This window comes from Aptenodytes patagonicus, chromosome 2, assembly GCF_965638725.1.
Source record: "Aptenodytes patagonicus chromosome 2, bAptPat1.pri.cur, whole genome shotgun sequence".
Lineage (NCBI taxonomy): Eukaryota > Metazoa > Chordata > Aves > Sphenisciformes > Spheniscidae > Aptenodytes > Aptenodytes patagonicus.
This window is the reverse complement of record NC_134950.1, coordinates 121266147-121284941: the sequence shown is the minus strand read 5'-3', so window position 1 is coordinate 121284941 and position 18795 is coordinate 121266147. Positions and strand designations below refer to the sequence as shown.

At 40.8% G+C, this 18795-nt stretch overlaps 1 protein-coding gene across 4 annotated transcripts in view; it reads right to left on the bottom strand.

Moving 5' to 3' along the window:
* Window positions 1-18795, bottom strand: part of MYRIP (myosin VIIA and Rab interacting protein) — a 238781-nt gene that overhangs the window by 62228 nt on the left and 157758 nt on the right. Inside the window, exon 1 of one of the 4 annotated variants that reach the window (XM_076330997.1) lies at window positions 4436-4465. The exons of the other annotated variants lie outside the window; for them this stretch is intronic. The gene's annotated coding sequence lies outside the window, so the exon portion shown is untranslated. Of the gene's footprint in view, window positions 1-4435; window positions 4466-18795 lie in introns of those variants that run through there. 4 annotated transcript variants of the gene reach the window in all.

Below are 18795 nucleotides of genomic sequence, written 5' to 3'. Positions count from 1 at the left end.
CCTCCCGTAAGATATTTTACTGGCTCATAAAAATAAGATCACGAGCTATACTAGTTCAAATAAAAGGTTCGCCTAGCCTCTTACTCTGTCTCTGGCCATCAGCAGATGCTAGGGTAGAGATGACAGGAAAGGTGCAAGTGTGGAGTGACCCTGCCTTTGACACACTCTGCATTTGTCAGCTCAGGACTCCGTGTTTGACATTACAACATGTCCTCAAAGGACACTCTTTCATGGACTCATCTTCCATAGATTTGGCTATACCTAACCTAAATCTAAGCATACTTTTGGCCTCCTCAAAGCTCTGTGACGATAGAGTCCACAGCTACATGCCGCACAGATATATTTGTGACCCACACTCCCAGTGGTAGCTTGATCATATAATCTACATGAAAATAAATCATAAGATTGCTGATCTTTAAACATATAATTTAGTTACTGGAAAGTAATCAGTATTTAAGAAATCAGGAGTAAAACATCTGCCTCTAACAGCCTTTTTGAAAACAAGAATGGAGAAGGTACAGGTGTCCCTCTCAAGAAAATAACAGACTTAACTGATGCTTTATTTAAAAAAAAAAAAAAAAAAGATTAGTTGCAATTTGTAACCCCTATATTAGCAAAGCATCATTCCTTGGAGATCACATCTACACTGCAGATAAATGTTTGCATACATTTGCTGACAGACATTACATGGAATGATTAAACATTGGCCATATGCAGTGACAAATAACTTGGTGGGTATGGGTCAGGTTTGCTCAGTGGTATATTGTGATCTTCCAGAACCGACGAGTTCAGCTGAAGTCAAGCCCGTGAAACACAAGAGGTCTAGACCTGAGGTGAACACACCTGTAAACGCGGCTATGTATGCTGATGGTTCCCATAACCCAGTCAGAGCATTTATGCCCTCAAACTGTCCCTGAGAAATGCCTGACCTGACATACCACCTTCGGTTCAGATGTACACCCTTTTGCTGTTTATACCCACCCACGCTGCCATCCAACAGTAGATTTTTCACTTACCCAGCACTCAGCACTATGTGCATACTCCTCCATCTATGTGCATCTTTCTTCCTTTTTGGTAGTCATCTGCATACTTACCTTACTTTTCCTATGAATCTATTTGGGTCTTCTCTGAATTTTACGGTCTTCCAATCACATTTCCCCAGAATTAAAGAGGTTCCTTTGACAGAGGCCTACTGCAACTAAACACCTCCCTTTGAAGATTTCTGCAAAGGGTAAGATTTGAACAAATGGTGGCTGGATGTAGGTCAGGTTCAGTGGTTTTTGCGCATCATCCCGAGTTAATCTTCTCCTATGAAAATGGTCAGGCTAAAATAGTCTTCTTGCTTAACTTGGGCACAAAGCCATCATTCTGGTTTGTGAATGAAGGCTGTGAGTGTGAGTTTGGTGAGGACCATTTTCAGGTCTGTTCCCTGTAGAGGATAAGTGCCCTGCAGCAGGTGAGGAAAACACTGAGACAATACCAGGTATAATTGCAGTTATGGTTTGATCCTCCAGTAGGAAAACACACATAAGAGTAGAACATGTCAGCATTTAACTGAGCTATTTTGCCCTGTATTTTCCCTGTGACGCTGCATGTCAGGAACCCCTGAGCTCACGGATGAATCCATATTTGGCATATTAACCCGACTTGCTGCCCCCAGGAAGCATGTTGTGTTTTAGGATAACTCAAGTGAAAGTACGGATTTTGCAGCAGTTACAGAAGTCAATTTTTAAAAAGAAGAGGGTTTTCAAACCCAGTGCTCCACTGTAATTTAGCTGACTATAAACACCAGGGTTGAAAACACAACCATGGAGAGTTAACGGCAGTTAAAGCAATGACCTAAGAAGGGGCAGGACCTCTCTCCAGGCACCTACCAGCAATAAAAGACGTGAGAAGCCATATCCAATACAGCTCCTGACAGTATCTCAGCAAGAGCTAATAAGCTTTTGCCATAACAACATGTTTATAAGGATGTTTGCCATGTCTTACAGCCATTAGTGAATATTCTTTCTCCTTTTTTGCTTTGTAAAGCAAGCATCAGTTGACTGATGCTTATTTATTCAGAGCTGACTTCTGAACCTAAAAGTTCATTGCAAGGGAGGTTGCAGGGAGCTTGCAGAACAAGTCACTGCTGCTTTCAAGGCACTTTGGCAGAGCCTTAGGCCGTGAAAGAAATGGGATCACATAGGTGTTCCCCTTGCCCCCACACATGATGAGCAATACCTAGATCACTCCCAGCAGATATACAGCTAGCCTGTTCTTAATGACTGCCGATGCTGCAGAGCTCCCCCAGCCATCGACCTAATGTTGAAAGGTTTTCTTAACATTTAAAGCGAATCTTCCTTGTTTCTATTTAAACAAGACAGTTTAAGATGTTTGCTCTTTTTCTTTTTTTTTTCTTTTTTTTTTTTTAAAGGCTAAAATCTGTTTCATCCCAGATCATGTTTTCTAGCCATCTGATCATTCCCACTGTTTTTTTCCTGGGACAAGGCAAAAAAGACCCAAGTGGCCTATATCTTTTTTTAAATACAGAGCCCAGAACTGGTAATTTGAGGCCTTACCAGTACTCTTTCAAGAAAGCCGAATGTAACTGCCGGGATACAACTTAGCACAGCGCAGACGCTATGGATGAGATCCCACTGAGAGCACCAGATATGCCATGGTGATATTGAATCTGGGCTACGCAATGCCATGAATCACACATCCGTCAAAAGTCTTGCTGAGACTTGCAGTGTAGAAACTGCCAACTCTTCAAAAAGAAAGATCCTGTTGAACTAAGTCAAGGGTATTTTCACCCCACCTTTTCTTCAAACTGACAATTACATGGATGCCGCTTTCAGAAATGAGGTTTAGTGTACCTCCTCACTAGCTGGCAGATATACCAATGGGCTAAAATGTCACTTTTGTGGGAGAAATCCAGGCACTCAGCTGTTACACCTTCTTATCAACCAGCAAATAACTCTCCTGGGTAAGAAAACCATGAAGCCTGTCATTCACAAGAAGCCTTATGGTCATATCCATACCAATTCTACCCCACCTGCACAAAAAGCCCATCTCTCTTCATTATACTCCCGCTTTCATTTCTAGGTTGGTGTGTGGCAAGCCCCAGATGTTACTGCAGCCACTGTGGATCATTCAGTGGCCAAAAATGGTCTGTAGTTCTCATCTCAATGGTGTAAATGGAGCCCAAGAACGTGTCACCCTCCTTTCTCAGTCCTTCTAGGTGCTTAATTTAATGTCTGGAAATCACTTCCCCACCACACTGCCAAGTATTTTCCTCTTAAGCCTTTCATTAAAATGCTTATCTTTACACAGCTGATTAATACTACCTGTCAACCCAGATGAAAATTAAATAAGCAGCCACTGGATATTTGAAACCAAATCAAAACAAGTCCAAATCCAAATGCCTCCGTAAAACTTGGAACACTCGGATATTGCCGAACTGGAACATTCCACATGTTCACTACAAAGTGCTTTTTATGAGGGTATTTTAAATTACAGGATACACTTATGACATTTGTATATGATCTATAGGATTTATTTTATGACATAAAAATCGTAAATATACAAATAAAAATATCACCACTGAAACAAATCTTTCCCCCTTAAGCAGAAGTAAATATTTCACTTTATCTGAATACCTTTTTCCCCAGAAATTTCATTTCATGTAAAATTTGGGGTTTTTTTTCTATCTTAATTTGCAGTAAAATACATTTTCAGTATCTCAATATTTTTGAAAGGAAAGAAATTCCATACCCTGGTCATCTGGTACTAGACAGTTTTTCAGGCAAATCATAAGAATTAATCGATACTGCATCACTCGTAAATTTATGACACTCACATGCACACAACATGCTGAAGCAAAATACAAATAAACATGAATCAAAGCAAGTTATTATAGCTACACTGAACATGGATATACTGTCTTTTACTGTCATATTTGTTTCTACTTGCTACAATACATCAATGTTATTTTTATTTCAGATTTCTGAAAGAAGACAGGCAAAAAGAACAAAAATCCAGACTGACAGTACCTCAAAATGAATACATCCCGCTGATTTTCTTAAGAACCAACAACAGCGAGAGATATTCATAAATTCTCAATTGGAGAGGCATTCATTTCCTGCTGTGCTATTACTACAAATTTATCCTTTGCACCTACCCACTGAAGTGAAGGACAATTCATACAGAAATCTCATGTAAATAAACTTCAGAACGCGGAGAGCAACATCGAAACACTCTCAGGAACATTTGGTCATTGAACTTTGCATTCACGTTAATGAAATGAAAGTATTTGCAGTCAAAATACACCTGAACATAAATGGCTATGAATAAATGCACCATTCACCCACATGAGAAATGTTTTCCATTACCACAGCAGATACCAAATAAAACAATAGAACATAAAGGCACTTTAATTAGTTCTTCAAATTACCTAAGTGAAGGCTTTTCTTTCTGGAAACTTTTGAATTCACAGATTCTTGAAAAACAGCTGAACAACAAAAAAAAGTGAGGTCAATGAAGCATAAAAATTTTCACAGAAGAGATACAAACACCGATCCATCAGAAAAAAATACCAGAGGATAAACCGTGCAAATTAATTCCGTAATCCTGATTAGAAAAATACACAGGGCTTTTAATATAAAGCTCAAGAACTCCAAAAAGACAACAATCCTCTGCTTTAAGGTCTGTTTCTGTTCTTGTATCGGGAGAAAGCTGTGAACAAACAGCTGCGAAATGCCAGTAAAGATGAGAAGAATCATCACCACACACAATCAAAGAGAAAGTTGGGCTCATTTCAAGATTATTTAAAAAAAGAAAGGGGAAAAAAAAGAAAAAAGAATTCAAACAAGCCAAAACCCTTAAAATTTTGCTGGGGAGTGAAGAGATGTGATTTCAGTTCCCATCTTTCATACTGGTTATCTCACCCCGTAAGCCCAACTTCTGTTAAACTAGGCTGCACTGTTTTCTTCTGGGAGTTGTGCACACAGTGACTCCACCACCCCCTTTCTGAGATGACACGCATTTGTAGCTTTGTGACTCCACAAGCCACGGAACAGCTTAAGAAACACGTTGTTCAGCTGGAGGCACAGAAGTGTTACCTAGCAGGAGGTTGACATGTCCAAATCCAAGTCCCATGCAGGTCCCTAGCTGGAAGGTGTAAGGAAAGTATTTCCTTGCCACCCACCCATCCGTTGTGGTAGGAGGATGAGTGAGGCGGAGTGATGCTGCACTCCCCAGACAGCAAACTACCCGGACATGGTTCAGACATTTATCCAGCAGTTAAAGCCAGATTTCTTTGAATTACAGTGGAAAACGGGCTAGATGGGGAATAGCTGGCCAGCCCCAGAAGGTAGGCTCAGTCAACCACTGCATCTCAGCAGCTCTTCCCAGCATGGACCAAGGGCAAACAAAGACTGGGCGAGGGTATCTGATGCTGTGCAACGTTACTCTCCACTGCTGTGTGCAAGTGAGCATCCTGAGCACACAGCGTGTGCCTCCTAAGTTCCTTACCATTCTATTTCTGCTTTTGCAGAAAATGAGCCTTCTGTACGTTGTGCTACTTGTGAGTGGAGATCTCTTTGATTAAACCTTTAAAACACACAGGGCATGCTTTTTTTTCCTCCTTCTTTTTTTAATAATTTGTTTTTTCAAACCAACTTCATAGTCACTGCATTTAAAATGCACATTTTTACCTGGTGGGGTTTTCCCTGTTGCACAGGAAATATTTTTAGTTGGAAGCTTTATTGTACAAGCTGTCCAGCAGTCTGACAAAAGCTAAATTGCAGCTTACGGCTGAAAACCATAGGAAAAATTCCAAAGCCTTTACAAATTATACAAATGAGACTTTAATCCCAGCTGGCCTCACTAATGGGGGCTCTACATCTGGGCACACATACAAATGTACTTTTCATATGGATTTTAATCTATTTGAATAATGAAAAATAGAAAAAAAAACCCTCTATTTTTGTAAATACTTGTATCACAATAATAAAAATCAAACAGTCCTGCAAGCACAGATTAGCCAGACTGTCAGAGAAATACAGCTGTTTCTCAAAACCAGTCCTGTGCAGAGCTTTTAGGTAAAATTGATCTGCTGTCCAGAGGATGATTCACTACTCTAACAAACAAAGCTTCAAAGCCACTCAATTCTCCTGTCTTCTCCAGGGCAAGCTTATTCTCATCTGCACAAGGGAGGGGGTATCCTCATAGGGCCACCCAGTTGTGATAAGATGCGTGCGTGATATCACAGCAAGTTTGACCAAGAGCAATCAAGAAAAATGGAAGGAACTAGAAGAAACAGTGTACGAACAGGAGGGGTGAAAACAGGGAGAGCTGCAAAGCTACCTTGTCATGCACACAGAGATGATAGTGTGCTATGGGTCTTTGAGTCCCTCAGTGCTGGCTTTCAGCTGCTGGCAGTAAGTGGAGTGCAAACATCACAGTCCTTCTCAGCTACGTCCGCAATGCTCATTCGAGAAGAGCCCCTACTTCACTCACAAAAGAAACACATGCCGAGGATTTTCAAGTTCCCATTAAACTGGGGTGAAAATATGGTAGCCAAAGGATGGATGTTACTTGACCGAGATGTCTCTTCCTGCTTTAATTGCATGAGGTATCACTGCCACAGCTTTTCATGTTTGGTTAAGGCAAACCCACAGAGGCAATTTTTTAAGAATAAGGACACCAAGTTCTAGCTAACATTTTTCCAACCGTGCTGCTTAGGCCCTAAGTGAATAACAGGATTTAATGCAGACCTGCTGCATACACTCTTGTAGTTTCACCTGACAGCGGCAGAGAAGGTCCCATTGCAATAACAGGAGGCATCTTTACTCAGGCATCCCTCCTGTGTGTGGTGACCACAGGGAGAGATGCGGCCAACAGAAGCTATTTGTCATTTCTGAGACATCGCTTACTCTCACCTCTCACCAAAGGGAGGGAATGTAGGTCTCTTCTCAAGCAGAACTCCTCCCATAAAGAAGAGAAACTTGACAGCATTTTGGGGAAGCAATCCCACCTACTAGGATTTCCAGCTGAGCAGGCTGGTTGTACTGTGAATTGCTGGCTGCTAATATGGCTCGTGGTGTAGGCTGCCAAATGGCTACTGAGCCTGAGTGGATTGGAGACAGAGAGGGGGGTGTGTGTGTCTGTCTATCCTTCTGTGCATCTAAGGTGGATGCCTTAAAGAACAAATTAAAACGTTCGTTCTCTCTGCACATACACGGTACTTCTGTCAGAGGGCTGTAGGTAACTCTCATGCTGCCCCTGCCCCTTTTTCTTGCCATTCTTTTTTCTCCATTCTTTGTTTTCCTTAGGAAAACATGAAGGTGGGATAAATGATTCATTTGCATTGCTGAAGACGAATTTGGAGAGTACTGGGGCAGGCAGGCAGTAGAAGGCAGTGCATTAAGAATGTCCTCAGTATATGTGCTGCTCCATTAACGTACTGACCTTCTAGGAGGTCAGACTACAAGAAATCACTAGTCCTTGTCCAGCAGATCCAGGGATATGAAAAAGCCTATTACATATAATGCTAAAATATTATCACATAGCCTGTGCAATTCTGTATTTACCCTGTTACAAAGACAGTGCAGGTGTTAAAGTCATTTCCATTACATACATACCTATGGGAAAATAATTTAATGACCATTTTTTAAGGATGGTGTTATGGATAGTGCAAACATATTTTCAACCAAAATAAGTTAAAAATTACTTTGGATCCAGAAAAACATTAAAAGAATCATACAATTGAGACACACAACAGATTAGTCTCCAAGAAGACAGATTAGCATATATGGAGTCAGATGGATATATTAAATCTAGTAATTGTGTAATGGAAAGTGGAATGCTAAAAACAATTATCTCTTCTTGATATGAAACAAACAAACAAAATGTATACTAACTACTCAAGGGTGTTTACCCTCAACTTTTCTTTTAGTTATGATGAACTTTCATTAAATAAATACTTTCTCATTTTCTTCAGAAGTTCATTTTTGAAAAGGAGTAGAGACTCCAGGGGTAGAAACACCAGGGAAGGAGGGGAGGGAAACCAAACAAAAATCAGAGAAAAAAATCTGAATTGGGTTTCAAGATGGGAAAAAAAAAAATCATTCTTCTCTCCCAGCCCCTAAAAGTAAGAGATTGTACCAATATAAAGCATTAAGAGTATCTACTTATTTTCAGCATATTAAGGAAAATAATAAAAGGATCTACATTCATGGACATTTGACTCCTAGGATGAATCATACCCTGAATAATGACAGGTTAGTACTGCTGCTTCAAAATATTTGGATTTTATACATCTAATCCATCTACAATATTAGTTAAATAAGACAAACTGAAATGATAATATTAAATTATCCGCAAGCTGAAACAATGGGATTATTTATTGAGTATACCTAAAACAAAATCACAAGTAGTGAAAAGAGATTTTCCAGAAAAAGTCTAGAAATAGAGTTAAAAACAAGAACTTCTTTAATAAATAGTAACAAAAGTATTTTTCAGATCAAAGCCAACTACCAAATCCTGTGATACAATCTATGATCCAACTCCTAATTTTTTGACAGATTAACTTTTTAAGGGACAAAGTGCCATAATTCTACAGTAGGTGAAGAAGCTAATAAAACTATTTTACATATATCCTATTTCATGCTTCATTTTTATATGGATTTTTACTATTCTTTACAATCAGTAAGTATATACCATATATCACAGTTACTTAAAACTTACTACCTCACTGACAATAATGCCATTACCCTAAAGCTATTAAGATCTTTGAAAGGAAGCTGACTAAAATCTCAGCAAGTAAATAAAAGAAATGGCCAAATATCCTTTAAATCCATTTTACAGGTGAAAAACTGAGGCACCAAAAGACTCGCTTCCAGTTACTTTGGAAATCTAGCATGCTGAACAAAGAATTCAGATATCTTGACTCTAAAGCCTGTGGTTTTGACTCAAGCTGTCCCCTCTCCCCTTTGAGGCATTAAACATTTGTCTTAAAGCTCTGTTTCCACATCTGCCATTTGTTCAAATTAAATATTTTAGATTAAATACTTGTGTCGAAGAGAAAAGGTAACCAACACTCTCAAAATCTTTACACACGAAGAACTGTGAACAAGATCAAAGGGTTGAATCAGGCAGCGTGACAATGCATGCAATCCTCTTCCAAATCCGCTAGACAAGCAGCATATCTGAACTTGGAAACAGCCTGTAGCTAAGGATTTTGCAGATTGTTTTGTTAAGATATACGGCAAGAATTATAAATTGCTGAATACATGACAACAGATGCAAATCTTAAAAAGCGATCATCTGCATTGTCTATTTAGCACTGCTTCTATTACAACAGCTACACTGCTTTGCTCAGAAATGTATCAGAGAAATAAGACATTCACATTTTACAGCCAACTAGCCACAAACACGTATCATATCTCTCAGCCAACTCCTGCTGTACAAATCCTTTTGTGCAAGCCTGCACTCCCTGTGGCCTAAACACTGGCTTTATTCTCAGAGGATTTGGGATGACACCGAAACCTACATGCCCACACCTACGGGCTTCTTCACAGTTTCTCAGGCTGCCTCATTCAGAAAAGACCGTCGCTGCTCAAGAGTGCAATTATCAACAGGGCAACATCTTTTAGAATTATTTTTGGCCAGTATGATCAAAAATGCTCCACATTTATGGAGACATCACAGCAGCAGGAGTCAGGTCAGCCTAGCTGAATGCTTTTAGTTATATTCCCTGTGTTTTATAAACAAGACCATCACTCCAAGTTTGGTCTTATTGAAAGATATTGAAACCTAGGCTAACGGGAAAGCTCCACAAAGTAGGAGACTGCAGAAGAAAAGGTAATTGCTTCCTACCCTGATATCACTCTCAGATCTGGTGTCACCTCTGAATCCACCCGTAGCATTTTATTTTGGGTAAAAGCTTTTCATAACAGTCTTTGATCCTATTAGAAAATAATACATGCACAAATTGCTGCATATCCTTGACAGCCAAATGCATCCTCCACTATAGCAGTAAAAACATACTCAAAAAATTAACATCAGGGCTCCGATTTAACCTTCATATTAACATGCAAATTCAGAACAAATCAGCCACTGTAAGCCATTGGTCAATACATGGGGATAGGAGGATAGCAAGGCCACTAAGAAAAAACAGAAGATGGTACAGACACTGTTATACTAGGCCGTACAGTACAGAAAGGGATTGCAATGTCCACCTCCACTCTAAACAGTCTTTTTCAGACACCCATATCTATGCTACAAGGCACAGGGAGGGAGCATACAGCCACACATGAGCATTTGTTGTACAGAACCACAGGATTGTAGTAGGTCTACGTACGCTGCTTCAGAGCTACAGAAGTCTTGCATTCAAGACTCCTCTGCTTGCCAAGCCAAACTACTGCAACCATTATCACAACACTTCACCTGGGTTATGTCCAAATTACCCATCACTTGGGGTCCGTGCTTACTGGTTACTTGGCACAGCGATGAAACTTAATTGGTAGAGGACCATGTTTTTTCATGGGGAAGCTCATTTCTGTTAACCAAACCTCAGATAGCAAGGGAGCAATATGTTGCTGCCTTTGGAATTGAGTCACTTCAGTAGGAGGACAGGGAGGATGAAGAGAATATTGAAAGCTTTTTTCAACATTAAGTCTTCAAACACATCATAACCCAATTTGTACGGATGCCAGCCACTTCTTTTGGCAGACTGCATGATGTCTTGTTGTATTCTACTGCCAATTTGTTGACTCTAATTAGCAATTTGGGAATAGAGTAAGAAGAAACGAGAAATAAAAAATTGAGTGCACAGTGCCAGTTACTATAGCGGGACACACTTTCATTATTTTTTTTTTTTAATGTAGCTGAACATAGGCTGCATCCAGCTGTTTCTTCAAAACCAGCCATGGGTGTGAGTAGCTCCACATTATATTTGACTCTGGTTGGGTAAATACTTTGTCTCCTTTCCCTGTAAATGTCACATGTGATTTCCTGGGTGGACTCCAACGTGCAGCCTAGCAGGTGAAACCAGGTGTCAAGGAACACCTGGGTTTTACATTTTTCTTACTGTATCTTATACTTTACATTTCAACTTAACAGCAACAACCTGGGTATCTCCAAATTATTTAGTCCCAAAAAGCACTGGGAGAACACTACCATGCATAAGCCAGCTATGCAATGTGGCTTAAAACACAGATCAAATCCAAGCTCACCAAGTTTCAGGATATTAAAAAAAATAAAACCCCCTCATATTCTAGGTTTTTCACCTTTTTTTCTAGTAACAAATGAAACAAACTAGTGGCATCAACACACTAAATAACCATAAAAGATACTTGCACAGCCACCATATTCTTTCACATGAACCACCACATTTATGTTACTACAGTCTCTGACATGAACCACCAAAGCATTTGCACCAAATAACCCTAGGATTCCACAGATTTTGACAGATTAATTTTTTTAAGGTAAGAAAATAAATGGCAAAAGAGAAAAGACTGTGATGATTAAGCAAAGAAAAGACAAGAAGCCCAACTGTCTTATTTTTTTCCCTCGTATCCAGCCCTCTTTCAGGGATCCTTAGACATAAAGTCACAGCAGTAGATGTAATCTTTTCTGGGGTTTGCTATACACTATCCATAAGCCTTTCCTTCACAAACAGGTCTTTTGGGCCCTTATGCCCAATTTCTCCTACTCGGAGAGATTATTTTTTCTCACAGACAGAAAACTGATAGTTCATCACCTCTCTTCAGCTGTATAGCTGGATGCAGGGACTCGCACTGCCTGCAAACGGCCAGTTTTGGCTGAAAGGGAAGAAACAGTCAAAGTCGTGTAAGATCCTCAGCTGACCTTTACTTCAATTAAATGAACTTTCAGCTTGCGGCTATGACTCTTCCCTGAGGCTTTCCCCCAAGCCCTGCCTGCCTGGGTTCAGGCAGCGTTTCACTGTGGGAGTAGCAGCCGGCTCCGTGATCTCTCATGGCTCCATGGATGCTCCTGCATCTCTTTGAGTCTTCAGGTGCAAGATCTGGGTACCACTTCCCTTTGTGAGCTATGGCTACAGAGCCATGGTATTAAGGAAAAGGAGCCTCCCCTCTCCTGTATGTATCGCAGGTAGCATGCGCCTTATACGAGATAACACAAAAGGAAGTCTTCTTTCAGATGTTTTTGAAGTGCATTTTTCAACCTCTGTTCCCTTTACAGATGAGGGGTGGCAATCCCAGAAGTGTGAATCAATGCACCTAAGAAAGATGGATAAAGCACTTTGGTATGAACATCCATCCCAAAAGAGTTTCTGATCATCTTCACCATGCTCAATACTGACATCTCACCTTCCCCAATGTCCTTCAACCCTTCCTCCTTGCTGTCTTCCCTGTCTAATGCCACGCTACTCTGACACATACAACAATATAAATAGAACCCGCTGCTTCCACCACTGCCTTTTCTCTTTTCTCAAAACTCATGGTTTTTGTTTTTGGTAAAGGCAGCTGCCATCACAGCTTTTGTTGCTGGCTAAGTACAGAGTACTTCAGTGGCACAGGTGGCTATGAGACACCCATCCCTGATGGAGCAGTTTTTCATAATTTCTTTCTCAACAAAAGCAGGTATATCTTAAATAGCTGCCTTTAAAAGAAAAGGAGGGTGAGCTGAAAACTTGCAATGGCTTTGGTAAGAATTGCCATTAGAATGTCACAAACAGCCATGAGAGTGCTCACACGGCACTGATGAGCACCTTAAAAACCACAGAGAATGCACAAGTAATAAGTTTAATTATGCTCTTTATAGTAACTGTTCAAGTTTGCATTTTGAAAATATTGTAAATGCCTAGTGAGAGATGACATTTGATTTTGAAACACTAACAGGATAGTTAGGCGTGAATATTTGGCTGCTAAGTCATTTGTATCTCTTTCAGGAAGAAAGACTTCCCAAGGGGCATGATATTTATATTGAAACATTCAAATTCACATGATCACAGTAGGATTAGATACAGAACACTCACAAATCTCAAGTAATTAAAGAGACTATACAATTACAGAGTGCAGAGTTTCTCTCTCTCCTCATAGCTTTTCCCTTCACCCTCTCCTAATATTCCTGTTAGGGCAATAGCCTGAGCAGCACATGGTAGCACTTCAGCCAGGCACAGGCTAGTGCATCCACTGGCCACTGCAGCTGCACCTCTTGGGCTAGCTCACAGATTTTTGTCATGCCCAGCAGGTGACAGGCAGTGGCTAGCCAGCGTACAGCAACTAGGCAGACGGTCCGTCTAAACAGGTAGGCTGCCCATTTTGGCCATCAAGTCTAGACTTGAGTCCAATATGCTCAACAGCTCTTGCTGAGCCTGCCAGCCAAACAGGTTACAAACACAGCAAGAGCTGTGGTCTTGTGATGGGTAGAAGATAAGGGGCATGAGGCAGTATTGGAGGCATAAACATAGGGAAGAGTGATAGATGCAACCCAAACTGGCTTGCTTTTGCTTGTTGTGCATCCCTGCTCTAAAAGATTTAGGGCAAACCGAGCTGTACATTTTTGCTATTTGTCAGTGTCACCACAAGCTACTGCGATGTATTAGAGCTATTGCAGAAGATGGGAATATAACAAACATCCTTTCCCCTAGGGAGAAAACACAGCGAGTGTCACTAACAACCACCTAAGTCTTGGGAAATTTTGCATGCCTCTATGTGCCTGTTCTAAAAGCTCTGGTACTATGTGAAAACCTTAGCTTTGTTTGGGAGATAACAAAGAAAATGGGTTCGCTATACAAACAAGAAACAAGATCTAAAAGTCTGACTCAAGGGGTGAAAAAACCCACTCTGAAAGATCTCTATTATTTTGTGCACCTCTTGGGATTTCCTTAAGGGCCCGACTCGTAATGGTTGATGCTTCCACCTGGACCTAGTTCCAGGCCTGACAGTGAGACTAACACGCTCTTACTGATGGGCAGGTATTGTGGTAAAAGTGTAATACAGCTTCTGGAGACAAAGTGTCAGAGGGGCTAGAAAAGAGGTTTGGGTTCACCTGTGCTCCACTTCTTCCTCCTTTCCCTCACCATCCTTGATCTAATTCTTTTGCAGTTCAGCTCAGAAAGGGGTGTCCAAAAATCCCAAATCCTCCCTCAAAACAAAATCCCCGTTTGAAGTCTTATTTCTGTGCATTACACCCACTATGCCAAATGCACATCAACACTTTAGCCCACCAACACCCCAAGCCTAGCAAACCCTAGTATAATTAAATGCCGCCTCCCACCTTGGCTTCAACAGCTGATTCGTCTGTGTCTGCCTGCCTCTCGCTTTGCATTTACTGATACTCTCCTTACCTATCAAATTTCAAATCATATTTAAAAATGCAAAGATTACCTGATTCCAAAAATTTCCTCCACTTAAGGACCCACTTCAATTTTTCCACCTAAGACTTAAGGTCTCAGACAATAATCAGCAGCTTGCTGTTGACACTTGGTATGCTGGCGTGAGAGTTAACCAAGGGTGGTGGCCAAGGAAACCAGCCACCCACTGCCCACATCAGACTGCCTAACGTGCCTGCTGGAACAGAATGCCCCACTGTCAGCATGTTGGTAGTGATCTTGAGAAATGCAGAAGAAAATATCTAGTGCAGGTAGCAAAGAACGAAACAGATTTTATGTAAGTGTAGTCCAACAGTGCGCCAAGTTACAATGGTCTGGAAAGCTGAAAGGGTAAAAAGCCACCAAAAACTACTTCCTCATTCTTTTGAGAGAAAGGTGGATGGATCGAACTTGGTATAGCACTGAATCTGCCAACTATAATATGTTCGAAACATTATACAACCTGCAGATTTATGTGGATTAAGGTACTTCAGAAGGTTACGTAGAATTAGCATCTTTGAGAAGCTCTTTACATATATATACCCTATGAATACTTGCAGGAAGAGAACTATCGTGGGAAACAATGTGCATATCTACTCAGTTAAACGAGAAGTCAGAGAGGACTATCACAGAGACAAATAGGTTAATGATTGCCTCAGTTTGTTAAATGTCATTTCCATGCTTTACGTCAAAGTTCAGCCAGACAGTTCAGAATAGCATTAGGACCATTATTATTTCATGATACTTGATAGGAAGTGGGTTTTAGCAGCAGCTTCTGAAATTAAATTTCTAAATTCTCAGCTGACTCACTTGTATAATCTGTCAGGCACTTGTGGTTTCAATAATCATTAATAGATAAAACAAAGGTACAGTGGCTGGACCTTAAGATACAAACTGGGATTCTTGTTTATATGCAGGCCCAAGGAAGGCTAATGAGGCATAAATATACAGTATGTAAAACTACAAATGTTCTGTGTTACAGAACAGAACTCTGCCCTAGACACCAAAAGACTGCAAAAACATGTAACAGATAATATTAAAGGGGTTTATGCTTAACATGTACCTTAGGATTAAGAAACATGACCACAAGATTGCACACACCTATATCTCACACATTTGAGTTAGCCCTAGAATGCTTTTTCAGACTAATTTGGTATCAGATATAGGGAAAAATGAAAGATTAACCAAAATTTTGTGAGAGGAGTATCATAGATGACTTAATGTTAAGTAGTCTTTCTCCACTCCACTAACTACATTTTCATTGCTATCAGAATTTAAGAGTTTGCCAGTTTATGGAAGTTATATATAGGCAAAAATGAAATACTGAATTTGAAGTAGGATTACTGCACTACTGAAGAAAATTTTCAAAGCATTTGTTCTGAAGATGCTTCTTACAACAGGTATAAATCTCTGCTGTATAAGAGACGAGGCATTTGGAAACGAACCTACAAGATTTCTATAGAAGAAAAATAATGTCTTTAAAGTCTTTTGATTAAAAGATACTTCTAATATAAAATTTGTTCATGTCTTGCTATTCACAAAGCTTGGCTAGTTGAAGTAGATGGGTCAGTTTTATTTTTGGATATAGCTGGTTTCTAGAATCCTTGGACTTATGTCCAAAATGAGCAGGTACTTTTCTTCATTAGAAAGTACCATAGAATGTCAGGATGAAGAAATGCTCCATAAAAAGAAGTTACATATCCTCTTTATTCTACATAAACATCTCTGTTAGCGCTGACACTATTTCAAATTTGTCTTGGTGGTGTTATGATCAGAACTGGATTCCTGGAACTACATGATATTCCCCTGCCTCAGTAGCTGTGAGAAGACGCTGCCGTAGGTGTAAAATTCACTTAGACTTTTATTGGAGTCTTTGATGAGGATATAATGCACAAAAAGCTGTTGTGTAGGAAGGGAAAGTGACCAGCAAATCACAAATTCCAAAGGCTGCCAGTAGTGCAAGTCCTAGAGAGGGACTTTCTCCAGAAAACGTTGAAATCTACATTGGGTGGCAGCAACTACTCAGAAAGGCACTTAGACCAGCAACGGAGGTACATGACTATTATTACTCTTTATAGTAATATCAGTAACCCAGAAATAAGGGTGATGGCTTAGCTTTCAGTACAACAAGATCTAATGAATTCTTTATCATTTAGCACACCACCTTCTTTTTACTGTAAGAAACATCCATCTACAAAGTCTTCACTAACAGTAACACTAATTTTCAACTTAGGAACAAGACAGGCAACATGAACATTGGAGCATTTTAAGATGACTTTTCCATTTCAAATGAAGTTGCCTTTGTACCGAAGTGATGATGCTCGTTCTCCCTTGGTCTCAGGTGCACTACTTCTCCTCCCTTTTAGCCTCAGGTTTGCCTATTCTTCTCTTTTGCTCCCTTTCTCTTTTACAACCACTAGACCTGAGTTCCCCTGAGGACCCTGTTCACCGCAGTTACTGGCCAGCCCAATACGGAAAGGGCTGCTGCCTGCGCACCTGGGCACCTCAGTGCTAGAAGCAAACTAGCCCAAGGCCTGCAGAAGCAGCGGCCCCTCTGACTTCAGGAAAACTCGCCCACTAGACACAGCTGATGCATGGCCCCTGGAAGCCCAGGATCACTGACTATCAGGCACCCTCAGCGCTGCTGATGGACCAGCTGGCCCGAACCAGGGCAAGATGCCAGCAGGTCTGCAAATTCCACCAGGAAAAAACAGAAGTGCTCCAGTAGGTATTTTCTGCCCCTTAACAAATACTCTCCAGACTTGGAGTACCATGGGGAGACAACACAAACAACAGGTTCTTCCTTTTAACTTTCCTCATGCTGTCCATTGAGAGGGCGTAACTTAAGCGTGAGTGTGTTATTTCAGATACAAAAGCTGTTAGCTCAGCTCGTCCAGCAAGCTTTCAGCTGTAGTACTTAAACATTGGTATTGTTTGTGGAGGACTGTTCCTAAAAAACCAAGAAATATGAATGCATTCACACAGAGCATAGAGGTATATTTTGCACTACAGGACATCAAGCAGGAGCTGAATCCTCCAGGAGCCAGAGTTCACATAAAGTCACGAGAGAGGAGAGATTCTGGGTTACAAATGCTGCAATACTGAGCACTGTGGAGTACAGCACAGGTACACTGATTGCCTAATTTCTAGGTAAAGTAGCAGATAAATCAATTGCATGCTTTTTTCAGCCTCCAAGACATACATAGTGCTTCAGCAGCATCAACACAACCAGCCCCAAATGGCCAATGTCATCCAGGGCTCACACTTAAATCCTACAGAAATATTTAGAAGACAGAGATGTTGAAAGGTAATAAATATTTGGGTTTAATTCACCAGTGTCCTCAAAAAATGATGCACAAAAAGGGCCAAATTCAGGGGAACTGGACCCCAACTCTTCTGTAACTCTATTGACCGATACTCAGAGTGGAAAAGGGTTTTCTATGAGATTAGCAACATCAGCACGGTGGGAAACCTGTCCTGGCAGGGCTAATCTCACCTCAGTTTCCTGACTTGTGCATTGACATACACAAGTACATTCATTGTAACGCTGCTGATGTAATAGATTTATAAGTGTGTGGTCATGAAGCTGAAAGGGGTATGGAGACATTGCTCATGTCCACACATCTATGCCAAACAGGACAACACATTGCCAACCGCAGCAGCTCCGCAGGTCACTATTACACAGGGAGAAAGAAACCCACGTTCCTTCCATCTATTACCCCTTCCTCCAGCTATTACCCAGTCATCTGGCATTTGCCAAAAAAAAGTGTCCCAGCAGGTGCTAACAGAGGGAAGAAGCAGAGAAGCTTGTACCCACGTGTGACCCTCTGTCTCGCAAACATCGTGTCGCCTCTGTGGGAGCCTGGCCAACTCATTCACCAGCTCTGTATTACTGCTGGCGTAACAGGGGAAGGAGGGGGTAGACAAGCAAATCCACTAAAAATGAGTCAGACAGAGTCTTTATCAAATGACTCAGAATAACAAGTGAATAACAGGGATTATGAAAGTACAGACACTGTTGCGTGAGGCCATTCATGAGACTTGTGTTCCCCAGTGACACAAGAAGCAAATGAACTGAGGACTATTGACAATGTATGATTCCTATCTCACTGCCTGCAATACAATTTAGAGGATGCTTCCAGAGATAGGCTGAGCCAGAGATAAAAAGTGACATGAGACAGCTGGGAAAGAAAGAGAAACAGACTAAGTTGATTTTTTTTTGCACTTTTTTCCCCCCAGAGAAATGGAAACAAACTGATTGCTAAAGGCTTATCAAATGGGGCTCATTCTTCTAGTGGTACTGCTTATTCCCCTGGAGAAACAGAAAAGTCTTCTGCATGACTAAGGCTGTCTGGAAGCGTAGCTCCTCAAAGCCACACATGCATCACCTGACACTATGGAGCATCTCTCTCCACCAGCCAGATATGGGCTGGCATGAACATCAACCGAAACCC